The 14,738-nt window shown below is 39.4% G+C and overlaps 1 long non-coding RNA gene across 1 annotated transcript; it reads right to left on the bottom strand.

Moving 5' to 3' along the window:
- Window positions 1-8,162: 8,162 nt before the first annotated feature.
- Window positions 8,163-12,874, bottom strand: LOC117099676. The gene is made up of 4 exons (XR_004443945.1): window positions 12,423-12,874; window positions 10,992-11,085; window positions 10,460-10,614; window positions 8,163-8,361 (listed from the first exon to the last, which is right to left on the bottom strand). It is a non-coding gene; the product is annotated as an uncharacterized LOC117099676 (long non-coding RNA).
- Between the last annotated feature and the right edge of the window lie 1,864 nt (window positions 12,875-14,738).

The raw sequence follows: 14,738 nt of genomic DNA, 5'->3' as shown, positions 1-14,738 counted from the left end.
AGAAAAAGTGTGAACTTGAGACAAGATACAAAATACACATTATACATTTTAGAAAAGTTTCTTAAAATCTCTTCCATTGATTCTTTGATCCTCCATTAATTTAACAGCTCTCACTCTGGCAGGAGTTGAAATGATCTTAACAGATGCACAATGTGGGATGGTCACATAAAAAGAACCCAGTGATGCCACCCAGCTAGGAAGAGGAAGGTGCAGAATTTATATTCTGTAGACTGACCTCACTTCCCATGTGGCGTGGGCAAGATTGGGAAATTTCTTTATACCCCTCAAAGAGAGGACTTAGGAGAGGCTAAGTGTCGTGGGTTTGGTAGGGGACCAGCCCCCTATGATAAACGGCAAAGGGCCTCCTCACCAAACACTCTGGGAAGATTGTTAAAGATTGTCTGCCACTACATGGCAGAGACACAAAACACATCAGCAAAAACTGATATGAATCAGAGGCATCTGGGTATTATCTGAGAGTACTGACCACACAATGGGCCAGCAGGTCCCCAGTCAAACCTACTGTTAATGCCTGTGGAGCAAAGAACAGCCAGGCAGAGGAGAGACCTTGCTACAGAGAAACCCCAGGGTCAGAGGCAGGACATGGACCTAAGCATCCTCTTCCCCCATCATGGAGATAGAAAAGGGATGTGGCTTAGGGTTGAGCAGGTTGTGCTCACATAAATGTGCCCCCCAAGGTGCACTCTGGAGGAAGGGAGATTTTTTGGCATTAGTCATCCCAGGAGTGTGGAATTTTTAGTCTTTTTGTAATCCACTCTAAGTTTAAGTCTCTGGTAGCTACAGCCCTATCTCTCAGACAGCAGGGCACCATCTTGAGAAAGGGAAAAGTGGGCTAGGTGAGCAACCTGAACCACTAAGCATTTTCCTAAAGAGATTAAATCTTTGAAAGATGCCTCTATAAACCATCATAACTTTGAATGGACTGAAAGTTAAAGTGAAAGGAGACTTACAAAGCAGAAGAGACTAAAATTTGCCAAAGGACAATAAGTTGTTTTTGCAGTCAGTAAAGTGGTAGTGCATGGGCCAGGTCACAGTTTTTATAAATTATAGGGCAGCATTTATTTTCTGCATATCTGAGTGCAGCATAAAGCAATTTACAACTCTGTTGTGTGTGTGTGTGTGTGTGTGTGTGTGTGTGTAAGACTAGAGGATTGTAACTCTAAACATAATCATGTTTTTGAAGGCATACTGATATTACGGATGTTTATATTTTCAACTTTTGACTTTCACATCTTTTAATTTTTCTGTGATGATCATGTATCTAGCATTTTAAAATCAAAGCTGGATAAATGTTATTTTAAAATAATTTGTGTACCTCTTCCAGTTGTTTTTGTCTAAACCCCAACTGTTTTGCAAAATATGTGAAGTATTTGGTCAGTCAGTCCTTTTCCAGTTCAACTCTAAGATATGATTTTTATATTTTTTTACTTTTTTTTTTTTACTCATAAATCCTTTTTAACTTTGCTCTGTTTTAATCCCTTTATTTCAAAGATCACATCGTATCTCCTTTATTCTCTCAAAATTTCAAAATGGCCTTTGGCCAAATGCAATAAAATTTTGCCCTGACCTGACATAAAGAATGAAGTATGTATATGAAAGCACTTTGAAAACTTTAAAGGACTTTAAAAATGCATGGTAGTATTGGTGGTGGAAGAGAAAGGGGTGGGAGAAGAGGGGGAGGAAACTGTTAAGTGGAGGAACTATGTTGTATTTTCTCATAACATAAATTTTGAAGTCCTTCCTGAATGAATTTGCAAACAGAAGCAAATGGAGTCCTTATGTGACATTCTTGAATGCTCGCAATTTTATAAATTCAATTCCACGCCTTAGGCAACATGGTACACCCCTTCAGGTTGACATTTTTCTCTGCCATTTACTGCTGCTGAGTAAAATGGACCTCCTTCACAATTGCCAAAATTACCTCAGAGCTACTGGTCTTCCCGGTGTGAACCCTACGGCCACCTCTTGTACCTATATTGTTAAGAGCTGTGCTAGAAGTGGTTCCTAATTAGGAAAACATTTAAATCTGCAAACTGTGTCTAGAGCTTATTTGGGTTTTTTGTTCCTTTGTGTATTTGTTTGAGAGATAGGATATTGAGATCCCAGAAGACGAGAAAGTCTAAGACTATAAATTCAGATCTCCTTAGAACCCTCCCTACCCCCACCAGGTTAAAGGGATATAATACCTTGACAAATAGTGCATCTTCACTTTCCAGTCTCTTCAGTGTATGCCTAGGCCAGAAAACTATGCTATAATGGTTAAAAGCATATACTGGGGAGTCAGACAGACTAGGTTCAAATCCCACCCCTACTACTTGGTAGTTCTACGATCTTGGAGAAAGCACTTGACCTCTTTTTGCCTTAAATTCTTTATTATAAAATGAGGATTATAAAATAATCTATTTCATAGTGTTCCTGACAGATTTCAACGTGTTAATATAAGTGAAGTGCATTCAACAGCATCTGGCACTTACCAAGTGCCCCATAAATGCTAATTATTATGATTAGGAAGGGAATCCTCAAGTGTATCCAAAACGCCACAAGCCCCTGAGGCTCACATGCTGTCCCCCTCAAGTGAACTAACACTGAGAAGGCTTGGTAACTCTGAGAAAGAAATCCTTCTCCTAGCTCTTCACAGCTCAAGCGTGTATGGTGATGACCTATTTGTGCATGAACAGATGTGTACCGAGCCTTTTGGATTTACTTTGGCAGCAACAGGGTCAGGCTTGTATTGAGTGATCCACCTTTGTGGCTCAGTCAGCTCTGGGATGACCGCACGTGCCTGGTTGTGGTTATGTAACACATCCATCTGGACTGGGATTCAATGTACTGGTCTTAGGCCTTACAGAAAGGAGGCAAAGAAAAATTCTTACCATGGGAAATAATCTTGAGTTCACAGATTTACTATTTTCTTGCCAGGCTTTTTGAGTACTGATGGCTGTCAAACAGGCATTAAAATGATTGTCATTGGACCATAAAGAAAAGCTAGAAAATGTGAGGCACGAAGGTATGCTTTTACCTGTGGAGTTCTTTGCTTGTCTTCTGGGTTTTGTTTGTTTGTTTGTTTGTTTTTGCTTTTTTTTTTTTTTTTTTTTTGACCAAAGGAGAAATTACAATTAGGGAGGAGGAAGTAGAAGAATCCCTAGATATATGCTAACGATTCTCAAAACCAGAAGCATTATTTCTAGAGTGCCATTAGCAAATCCTGGAAGAGCACCTTTTCTATGACTTCTAGCTTTTATGGGGTTTAGCCAGATCTTTAGCATTCTTAGGTGAATTAATACTCAATGAAATTTTTCATAAGCACCTGAAATTTTTCTGGAAGGTATTTAAAATGGATCAGCAGGCTTGATACCACACCTCACACCTCTGCTCCTAGCATGAATCCTACTCAACATACACTTTAAAAAAATGCTGGAGTTAGTCCTAAGCCACATTTGCTCCATTTTAATTCATTTGTCGAACAAGTAGTTTCGGGCATTATTTTTCTTGACCATTCTCTTCTCTCTCCATCTCTTCCTTTCTCTTTCTCATCTCCCACGATGTCAATTTATTAAATATATATACTTTAATGGGCCCGTAGAAAATAAAGACATTTCCGATTTGTTTTGGAAAGGAGGAATCTAAACCCCCAACTGCTTTCCAGGGTACAGTTCAATCCTCCAGCACACACACTTCCTCCTCCTCCAGGGACTGCATTTCATCTTCCATCCCTCTAGCTAAGGAGAACAGAGGCTAATTTAGGAGCCTCTTTCTGCCTGTACATATTCAGCCAGAGGGGTCACTGGTGATTGATGCAAGACGCTACATCCTCCAAGAGCTTTCCAAGTCCCTGCTGGTCCAGAGAGGAGCGTCCAACAGTAACTCACCCTTTAGTACCTGTGTATTTCTGTGCCTCCAGCTAGAAATAGTCAATAAGCACCAGAGGCAACTTATGTTGCCTTAGATCTCAAATAAATGCCTCACACCATCACCTTAGAACCCTTTCACAAACACTGTTTCTTCACAGATAGATTCCAAGTCCTAGCAGCCAATTACTACTGAGGTGCCTCAGAGGCTTGAAAGAGGAGGCAAGGAGAGAGAAAAGGCTTCTCCAAAGACAAGAATTATGCGTTTCCTTCTAATAAAAATTGCTCCCTTTTAATTGAGTGTTTCCTCTGAGCCAGGATGAGGTTTAATCTACATTACCCCACTCATTCCTCACAGCTGTGGGATTCATGAAGCTCTAGCCCATTTGACAGAAGAGGACACAGAGGCTCACAGAGCTTATGTAACTCCTACTTTCTGCCTCCCCATTCTCTGGCGCACCCCCTTAACTGCCGCTTATACACACAGATGCTTGTGGACGTGTGTTACGAAAGCAATTGGAAAATGTTCGTGGATGCCAGGTAAGTCAATTGACTTCTGGGCCTTAGCTTAGGTCCCTGACATTCCTTCTGTTGCATTGAAAAGAGGGTCGCTGTGCTGGTTACTCCACAGGCTGCCAGAAGCATGCCCCATTATATTCTGCCCATCTTCTAGATGTTGTCAACACTTTTTCATTACTTTAAGGGTGGGTGTCACACGTTCTGGCAAGTTCCTTTTGTTTTGTTTAGAGACAGGGTCCTACTCTGACACCCAGGCTGGAGTGCCGTGGTGCAATCATAGCTCATGGTAGCCTCTAAGTCCTGGGCTCAAGCCATCCTCCCTTCTTAGCCTCCTGAGGAGCTGGGACTACAGGCACACCACCACGCCCAGCTGTAAGTTCCTTCTGGTACCACAAAGCGTTGTGTGTTCACCCTGTATAAGGTACTGCAATAGGTTCTGTATAGGTTCAAGGGAGTGGAGTGTTACTTTAAAAACAGACGACACAGTCATAGTCTTCCACAATTATTTTCAATCGTGCAACGTTCCACAAAGAATCAGGTCCTGGCTTAAGTGCTAGAAATAAAGAGACGAACATGCCTGAGCCATAGGTTTTATCATTCTTTTTCATTATTTTCTTTCTCTGACTTACCTCTATTTCCTAATTCCTAAAGAGTCTTGTTGTCTCCTTTACACACACATGTTCTTAGGAAGATGTATGTGGCAGGATAAAGCATCTGCATTCACCAAAAATTAATTTGGCAACTAGCTATAGAAAAGCCAGTGTCTCCACATCCTGAAAGAAATCATATAGCTGGACATTGGGTAAGGTCTGATAGGTCAGAGCTCTCAGTATCCCATTTCATCACGCTTTTCTCTTGCAGGAACTGAACCATGGACTAGCATGAATTTTTTACCTTTTCTCAACCCTTCCCGGGAACTCACAACACATGAATATTAAATACCCAAGATCATTGCATATCTGTAAGTTCTGCGCCATGAAAGTCTCTGGACAATGCAGTCTTACCTGGTCTGTAACTCAGCTATCTGCTACACTTCTGTGAGATAAAGGGACAGATGTGTGTGGGCTGTCTCCCCGTGCAAGGCAGAAGACCCTCTAGATGTGATAGATCTAGGCATAAATGTAGGGATAAGGATCACCACGTTTTTTTCTGTTATGGAGAAAAATGACTAAATTCCTTGAAGATAATAACAATAATCATGTATTTTATGTCTATAGTACTTTTCCATTTCTCAAGCATTTTCACATCTGTGCTTCATTGGCTCTCCACACCAAACTTAACCTTGGTCTAAATATTTTGATATTTTTCTCAATGATAACACATCTTTCTCCTTTATTTGGTCACCATGATTATAAAGGAAAATGTTGTTATCCCCAGTTTATTAATGAAGAAACTGAGGGTTAGAGAGAGTGATTTTCTCAGGTTATAAAACAAGAATTTAAACCCAGGAGATCCTTTGCAAATTCCAGTGTTTGTTCCTCCCCAATAATCTTCATTTGGTACGTGGGGAAACCAAGGCCTTTCTCTGGAGGATCTCAGATGAAATACAGCACATGTGCCTAATAAGCCAAACGTCCCACCTGATGGATAGGAGTCACAGTGTGAGGTGTGTGGCCATGGCCAATGAAATCTTGCCAAGCCTTTGTACGGACTGCAAATCCAGTTCATTTCCAAAAGCCAGGTTCCTAGAAAACGGGTTTCTGTTGACACTTTCCCTGCATGTTTTGTTATGCTTGTTTGTGTTGGCCTAGAGAACCAGCAGCCAGGGACAGCAGGATGACTTTCAGCCAAGGGGCGGTCTGTTCACACCCTGGGGACGGGAGCGTTCCACCAAGTTAGCTGCTGCTTGAAAGGACAGCTGCCGCACAGTCTTGCTCACTCCCCATTTTGTTATCCCTGAGATAATAAATAAAGGCTCATTCTGTTGTGTCCAAAAGACCCTTTTCAGAAGACCTGCTCTTGCTGGAAATCTCCTGAGTCCCGTTACCTGATTACAGTCAGATGCTGGGCATTTCAAATTAAATTAGAACAAATAACGAAAATGAAAGGAGAGTGGGAAGGAGGAGGAACAAACCAGCAAAAATGGTATTCATTTAAAGTAGCCAGTGAGAAAAATGGTCCCTGAGAAACTCAACCGATACCGGGAGAGATCAATGTTTGTCATCTAGTCTTAGGCTAAAAAGAGCCATAAGTGAGAATTTGTAGGGATGACAGTTCTAGGTCAGTTCTGTTTAACATTCTGCTGCAGATATGGCCAGGTTAAGCAGGAAAATGTTCTAAACCTAGATCTGAATTCCTATGGCTCTTGGACCATGATTCTATCTCTATTTGGTTAAATGATGGCATATGCAGGATATGAGTTCTAGCTCTTGGAAGGTGTGGAAAATACATGTCTCATTGCACCAATTTGTTTTCTCTACCAAATCCTGCCAATGTTGAAATGTCATTTGAGCTCAAAATTCTCCCAGAGATGTGCTTAGAGACCCATTGCTGTGTGGATGAATGGTAGAATAGGAAGTAAATTCTTGTAATATGTGGTCTCGATATGGTTCAATGTCAGTAAGACAAATTAAATGAAATTAATTTAAAATTAATTGAAATGATCATGGACCAAGATTACTGTGTGGTCACTCCCAAAAGTGATTTCAAACAGAATTCTTATTGTTCAGTTAAAAACAACTTGCAATCAACCAGCCTAACAATGCCCCAGATCATTTCAGTCTCCTTGAGATCCCTTTACCTTGGTCATGCTTTCATCACATCTGCCTGATACTCTGCTGTCCCCTATTTCAGTGACACTAAATATTGCTGGATCCTAGAAGAGCATTAAGATATTTGATAAGACAATCTAACTTCACCATCCAGATGCTGAAAAAATATTTACATTTGATGTGTTTTTTCAATCCTATTAGCCAAAGTAATATATTGTACAATAAAATATATTGTTATATTACAGTACACAGAAACATAATTCATATTATATCATCTGTCAGTAAAGGAGGTCTCTTCAACAAACACAAACTCAATTTAGATAAAATAAGTTAATAGGTGTTAGAGGGTTAACTTCTCTTGTGACAAAAAGTCATCACATCACATATTAAAGGCCAGTATTAACAAGGAAAGAGATTCAAGAGAGCATAAGGGATGATTATCTTTTGAGACATTCCTGCATACAGCATTAAAAAATATAATTTGGTCTCGCGGCTGTCCCCTAACATCACTCCTCATATTAGCATCTATGGTGGAACAAGTCAAACTTTGAAGTATCAAAATGAGCTAGTGCTGCTGGGTATTTCTTAAAAAACGTGACAACTCTTATACTTAAAATAAATACATAAATAAATAAATAAGCATTGAAGAGTGATCAGTGAAAATGTCTCTTAAGCCCATTATTTTTAGCTGAGCGCTGTTATGACTGTTTCCATGGTTAAACCATGAATATGTTTTCTGCACAAGCACGGTCAGCTAGTGGCCTTAATTAGCTTTCAAATGGAGAATGCTGCGGTTTACCACTTATTAAATATCCACCATACCAAGTTACAATTTTACTCTTCCACACCTCACTTAGTTGAGACACCTCAAGGAACCCACAATGCTGAATAACTGGTGATTTAAAAATATGTACCATGTGTGATGATCGGACTGAACACACAGGCTGTGAGGGGAGTTCACTAAAACCTGGCCAGATTTCATTTCCAGATGGAATGATACAATTTGTAAATTGAGGCAACAAGATAAGTCACCCAGAAAGAAAGAGATGAAGTGTATGCTCTAGCTAACAGCTAACACACTGTCCTTATTCATAGGAATTCAACATATATTTATTAAGTGCTTGCATTGCATTCTGAATACTAAGTCTTCATCTAGATTCCTCATGTCTAGGAATTCGCAGGAGGTGATTAAGTGGAATACAGGATCTGGTGAAGAAGAAGAGGACTGTCCCAGCATTCAAGATCTTTAAACAGTATGCCGCCTAGAGAAGGAAGAAAGTATAAAATTACTCATCAAGCTAATCTACTCTTAATACAACATACAAGTAGAGTAACCTAACCAAGCTCATTTCACCAAGCATTTTATTCATGAGGGAGATGATGCAGTTTGAGATTCAATTGAGACAGAATTAGTTTTTCTGATTAGCTAGGTTGAGTGGTTAAGGTATGGTAATAATGATATCATTTCTTCTCTCCCCTTTCTCATACAACATTCAGAGACACATTCTCTCTCTCTCTCTCTCTCTCTCTCTCTCACACACACACACACACACACACACACCCTCACATATCTGTTTGGATGTGGTTTGCGAATCTTCAAATGGTGGTGTCTGCGTATCAACTTGTATACTCCCAGGGGCAAAAAAAAAAAAAAAAAAAAAAGTGAATTCACCTCTTGTTGCAATTCCACTGTGTACAAAATGGTCTTGAAATCTGAAGGAAGAAAAAAAAATCCTCCTACAAAGAGAACATGTGAAAAGGCCAAGGGAGAGCATAACTGAAAAAAATATATAAAAATGCAAATTTTCCTAAACTTCAGCTTTGGATGGACTGAAGCATAAGTGAGAACTTCAACAAAGCAATAGAAAAAGATGACAGCTCAGAGTTTCAGAAATTTAAGACAGCAGCAGGATTAGACACTTTGGGTTGTCTTCGCACACATTTCTTATGGGAGTTAATTCCATTTGACATGCAAGACCAAAGCAAGATTACAGAGGCATAGCCCCATGGCGAGGTGTATGCTGTAGCTAAAAGCTGGGATTTGAATAATTGTGCAGGCTTACTCCAAGAATCAAGCGAGAACAGAATGAATGGATTATTACAAGGAACTTTGTACATTTTTAACTGCTGGACTTAATAAAATACCCTCTATGTGAGAATAGTGTTATGGTCGTCTGCACATACTCTAGCTGAAGTTTGTGGTAGGATCTATCAAAAATGAGAAAAAACAGAAGCTGTTTTTTAAAAAAGAAAGAAAGGAAAAAAGAAATTTGAAATGAATGACTGGGCTGGGTCATGCCCGTATGATTTATAGAGGAACAAAAAATTTGGAGAACTTGAGATCAACATATTCGAGCCCCCCCAAAGTCACAGGGAATTCATTTCCTGTGCAAAGAAGTCTGAGGAAAGTAGAGAATAGAGTTCAGGGAAAGTGGGCCACAAAAAGGTGGATTTTCATTTCACGATTTCAGCTCGTTAAGGAGGTCATTTGTTACTGGAAAAAGTTACTAACCCACACATCATTTTATATATATGTATAAATGTGACCTCTTTCCTTGGAAGCCATGGAAGCACTTGTCTGTAAAAGGCAGAAAGAGTAACAGTTCCAAAGACTTCTTGCTGCTTAATTAACTTTCCAGTGAGAATTATTAAAATTCTTTATGTAATTCTTATTTAGCGCTCATTAAAGTGAAAGATACAAATGCTGGACAATGCAGGGTTCAGAGAATTTTAAGAAAGAAAAGTTAGTTTTGCAATAGCTGAGAATTATGAAAAGCTGTCATTAACTGTAGCCAAGTAGACCTTTCATTTTAAAAGTCACTGATTCGGATCTGAAATGATTAGATTTTATTTTCTCCCTTAATCTCATCTTCATGTCCTCCTTTCCTGAAAGCTCATTTCTCCTCAATTCCTCCTCAGCCCTAACCAGCCTAATGGGGAGGAAAGTCCACCCAGAAGAGGAGGAAACTGCTCTGGGCCATGGCACTGGGGCAGTGCGCCCTCTGCTGGGAAGTCAGCCTGCAGTCCAACTTGGGAAAATCCCCCCCAAAGAGCATGCCCCTAGGAAAGCAAAAGAGATGTGCATTTCCAATAGTGAAAATCCCTCATACAAGTGGCGTATCTTTCTCTGATAAGTGGAGATTAGAGGAGGGACCTGGGAGGGTGCATGCGAAGGCTTCATTAAACCAGAACTCAAATGCAGCTCTCCTCACAAAACATGTCTGACAACCCAGCCTGCCATGTAAAATAGCATCAGGAATGATGAACACATTACAAATTTGTAGACCCTAAAATTAAACTCCACCTCATTTATTTCATATTTCAGCAGGGCAGAGGATGCCTGACAGTAAAGGCACAGACCTTTCTTGATAAGCCCCATGGTTTCCTTCTTGGAGAAGGGATTGTGCTCTGTACAGATGCATTCAGTCTTCTTGAAGCCCAAACTCTGCTTGGTGGAGCCAGGAAAGAGGAGGCATGTTTCAGTGTTCTGCAGAAGAAAGTCAAGAATCCTAGCCCTGAGACAGAACCAGGTGAATGTATTATCACAGGAAGACAAAGAGCTAGTCTTTCCCCCCTTACCTCTGTACATCATTTAGATCTTTGCTAGTAAAAATGTGGTTCACACACCAGCCATTTCAGCATCACCTGGGAGCTTGTTAGAAAACCAGGAGCCCAGAAACCACCCTAGACCAACTGCATCATAATCTACGTTTTAACAAGATTCCAGTAATTCATACGTATGTTAAACCTTGAGACACACCAGTGTAGACACTAAAGAGCTAAAGCACAAACAAAACTAGAGTATGGAGCTTTACAAGCAGAAGGGGACCTAGCCACCACCTGCCTCCTTTGATAGAGAAACCAAGGCCCTGAGGGGAACACAACTACTCACGTATCTAAGAACATTTTATACAGGCCTCAATCTGGTTTGGTGTATAAGCTGGAACAGGGATAGCAGAGATTTTTGTAGTTGTCCTCATCACATACTACAAAACCAACAGAATGTGGCACCAGCATTACAAGTGACATAGGGCATAATATCCCTGTGGGAGGAACCCTGTCTTCTAATCTGTTCTGTTGTCTACATTCTGCAGGAATTGACATAGAAATGAGATTCTGATATTCCTTCTATCCACATAATGATTGATGAAACACATGGGAAAAATAAATTGAATTATATTATAATCTCCCAGGGAAACATAATTAAGTTGTGAAGCATTTCCATGAAATCCTAAAAGCCTTATATCATCTAGGCAGTTACTTCTACTACATGATCAATAATTATATTAATTATAGATAATTATTTTGATAGGATGGTGTGACTTTGGGGCTCCACTTATTCTTGATCTGATGCATTGATCCAACGGTGAAGACTTGGTTGGAGCCAGAGCTGAACATAAATAACTCTTTTGGGATCCCAAAAATCTTTATGATACTTATGTTAACTTGTACCAATTTGCAATTCCTGGCCACCAATTTGATGTGTATTCACATAATCTAAAGGGTCATACTTGTGCAAGACTACCAGAATAGTAATTCTACTCTTAAATCTATAAGAAACAGAAGCAAGCTACACCAGCAAGTAATAGATAATATACAATACATAAAATCCAATATTCCTTGAACTTCCAAAATTCCAAGACATCCAATACATTCTTTGTGTGTACACAGGACTGCCCAGCACATCCATGGCAACTCTAAGGCAGTGAGCTAAAAGAATCAGATTCAAAGTTAACAATGCTCAGAAAGTTAGGGTGACTATGGTTCCTTATGTATTTAATATCTTTCTTTGTAAACACTTAATTATGAAGGTTATCCCTGGAATACATTTCTCATAGTAGACATTTTAAGCACAGGTAAAAACTGAGACTTCTACCTGACCCTCTTTCAACACTTTCCAGAGAGAGCCTCAGTGGGGGTATATGCCTTCTCATCTGAATAAAAGTATCAATAAGAATCAACAGAAAATACAGAGAGGTTTAAAATAAAAGTAATAACTCAAGGGATCATACAGCAAACACACCAGATTTTTTAAAGGTGACAACCATTATATGTTAACTTTCCTGAATTCTCTACATAATTCAAGATAACTTGGGTTTTTTAAACATAAAGGGATAATATAGTTTAAAAAAACAAAGGGTGACAGAAATAAAAACACTTTTAAGTACACATTATTTCATTGACATTTCCTTAAAATATTTGTAAAACATCTTGCTCACATGATGGTTACTATATGAGACATTGTAGATTTTTCCCTCAATGAGGCAGAGAAATTCAACATTTAAGAGTCAAGACTTAGAAGCCAAGGCCACCTGCCACTTACCACTTATATGGCTTGGACAATTTACTGAACCTTGCTCTGTGCCTCAGTTTCTGCATCTGTAAAATAGAGATAAAAATAATGTATGCCTAATGAAGTTATTATAAGGATTTAGTAAATTAATAAGCATGAGGCAATTAGAACATGCATGAGAAGTACTAAGCACTCAATATTATCTTTATTGCCCTTATAATATATGTAGGTTGGCTTATTTATGGTCATATTACAATTTATTCAAGAATAGTCTTCTTTAAAGTCACCATCCAGAGGATCTGAAAGCCAAGTTTTAGTCTCCAACTTTGAGATATGCTTTCTTAAAAGCATATTTAAAAAAGAAAAAGCATTCAGAGGGCTTGAAAACGTAAGCTTACTCATGTTATACTTTGACAACACACACACACACAAGCACAGAATAGTAACACCTCACAGCCCATTGCCAGAAGTTCCCACACAGGGGATTTGCCATAAAGAAAGCTAAATGTGACCCAATATTCTAGTGAGAGATCTCACCATTCAGAGCAGAATAACCTGAGAACAAAATAATGCAGAAAGCAGCCCGAGGTGCCTTTGTCTTTCCTCAGGTAAAATCAATTCCGTTATTATCCACAGTTGGGTACAGAATGGCAGATGAGCAGCATGGCTTCAGCCAGCGATACCTCTCAGAGAGTGGACTGCATGAGTAATATTTCACACCCTCAGCGTTGTCAAGAGAGAAAGGGGGAGATCCATCTTAGGTAGGGAAATTCATTCTAAGGAACTGTTAAGACATTAGAGAAGAAAAAAAGGAAGAGAAATCAGGCCAAATTCATGCAGAAACACGGATCCCAGCCTGCCCTTATCCTCAGACAGAGAGGTCAAGGTGATGCGCGATATTGCCAGGCTGCTATCTTTCTCTCTACTCTTTTGTAGGGGGATGGTTTAGCCCTATTTCCTATGTGTGGGAAGGAAATGAACCATGCACATGATGCTGCACAGCAAAGTGAAACAGAAAAAGCTTCCCAAAGAAAGTAGGCAGACATGAATGTAGCATTGTGTAACCCAAGAAATAGACCAACAATGATTGAAAGCAAGAAAATGACTTGGTCTTTCTTAAAACTGCAACAATTAGGCAATAGAGCTAACTAATAGGATCTGAGAAGATGTAAATAAGTTTTCTTTTTTTTATTAACAAAAGAAATGAGGAGGCAAATTTCAGCCCAGATGAAAGAAGGTAAATGATTCCTCCCCAAAGGCAGAGCCAAGATTTCTCAAATGAGTTTACTCCTATAAGAGGCAGAAGTAAAATATATGAATCCAGATGACATAATGTGCTGTGACCTAAATGTAGGCAGTGATGGTATCCTATTCTACAGACCAAGCTCTGGGTAATTGAATGCAAGACAAAGCAAAAATGTAGAAAAGGCCACTCCAAAACAGAAGCATAAAAATGCAGTGTGTGTAACAGTACTGAGAAAGGTGCAGCTTTGTAGAACTGATTAATAAGGAGAGCCGTGACAAGAACAGAGTAGATTTGCAGAGATTAGGATGTAGCAAGCTTTGTCCAGAAGATTGTATAAAGTTCTTATTGGCCTTGAATCTGAAAAAAGATTAAAAAAAAAGAAGAAGAAAAAAGAAAGAAAGAAAGACCAGGCTCGGTGGCTCACACCTATAATCCCAGCACTTTGGGAGGCCGAGAGGTGGATCATGATGTTAAGAGATTCAGACCATTCTGGCCAATATGGTGAAACCCCGTCTCTACTAAAAAGACAAAAATTAACTGGGCATGGTGGCATGTGCCTATAGTACCAACTACTTAGGAGGCTGAGGCAGGAGAATTGCCTGGGAGGCAAAGGTTGCAGTGAGCCAAGATCACACCACTGCACTCCAGCCTGGCGACAGAGCAAGACTCCACCTCAAAGAAAAAGAAAAAGAAAAAACTTACCTTCCATCAGGAAAGATCCCCTGTAAGCTTTTGGTATATCTTAGTCAAAAAACTTACCTTTTTCCATGTGCTATTTAAAAAATAAAATTTACAATAATTGTAAATATTTGTAAAATTATAAATGATGTGCCATCAAATTTACTGTAATGTGGAAATCATTCTTTCTGACATCTCTCCTGGAAGACAGTAGGGGAAACATGGTACTGTATTTTTAATGTTAGAACGTATCAGAGACCAAACTTTAATTGTTGTTTTTCATCCACAGCATCTGAGCTCTGAGAAAACTCAGAGCTTCATAAGGCCTAAAGGTCAGGTACCAAGGTGAACGAGAATAAGAGTCAGAAATATGAGATTGCCAGATGAGTGTCAAGAACTTGGGCATTTGTATTTCAAACTCT

This window comes from Trachypithecus francoisi, unplaced genomic scaffold, assembly GCF_009764315.1.
Source record: "Trachypithecus francoisi isolate TF-2019V2 unplaced genomic scaffold, Tfra_2.0 Lachesis_group17, whole genome shotgun sequence".
Classification (NCBI taxonomy): Eukaryota; Metazoa; Chordata; class Mammalia; order Primates; family Cercopithecidae; genus Trachypithecus; species Trachypithecus francoisi.
Note: the sequence above shows the minus strand (reverse complement) of the source record. Positions and strands in the feature narration are given on the sequence as shown.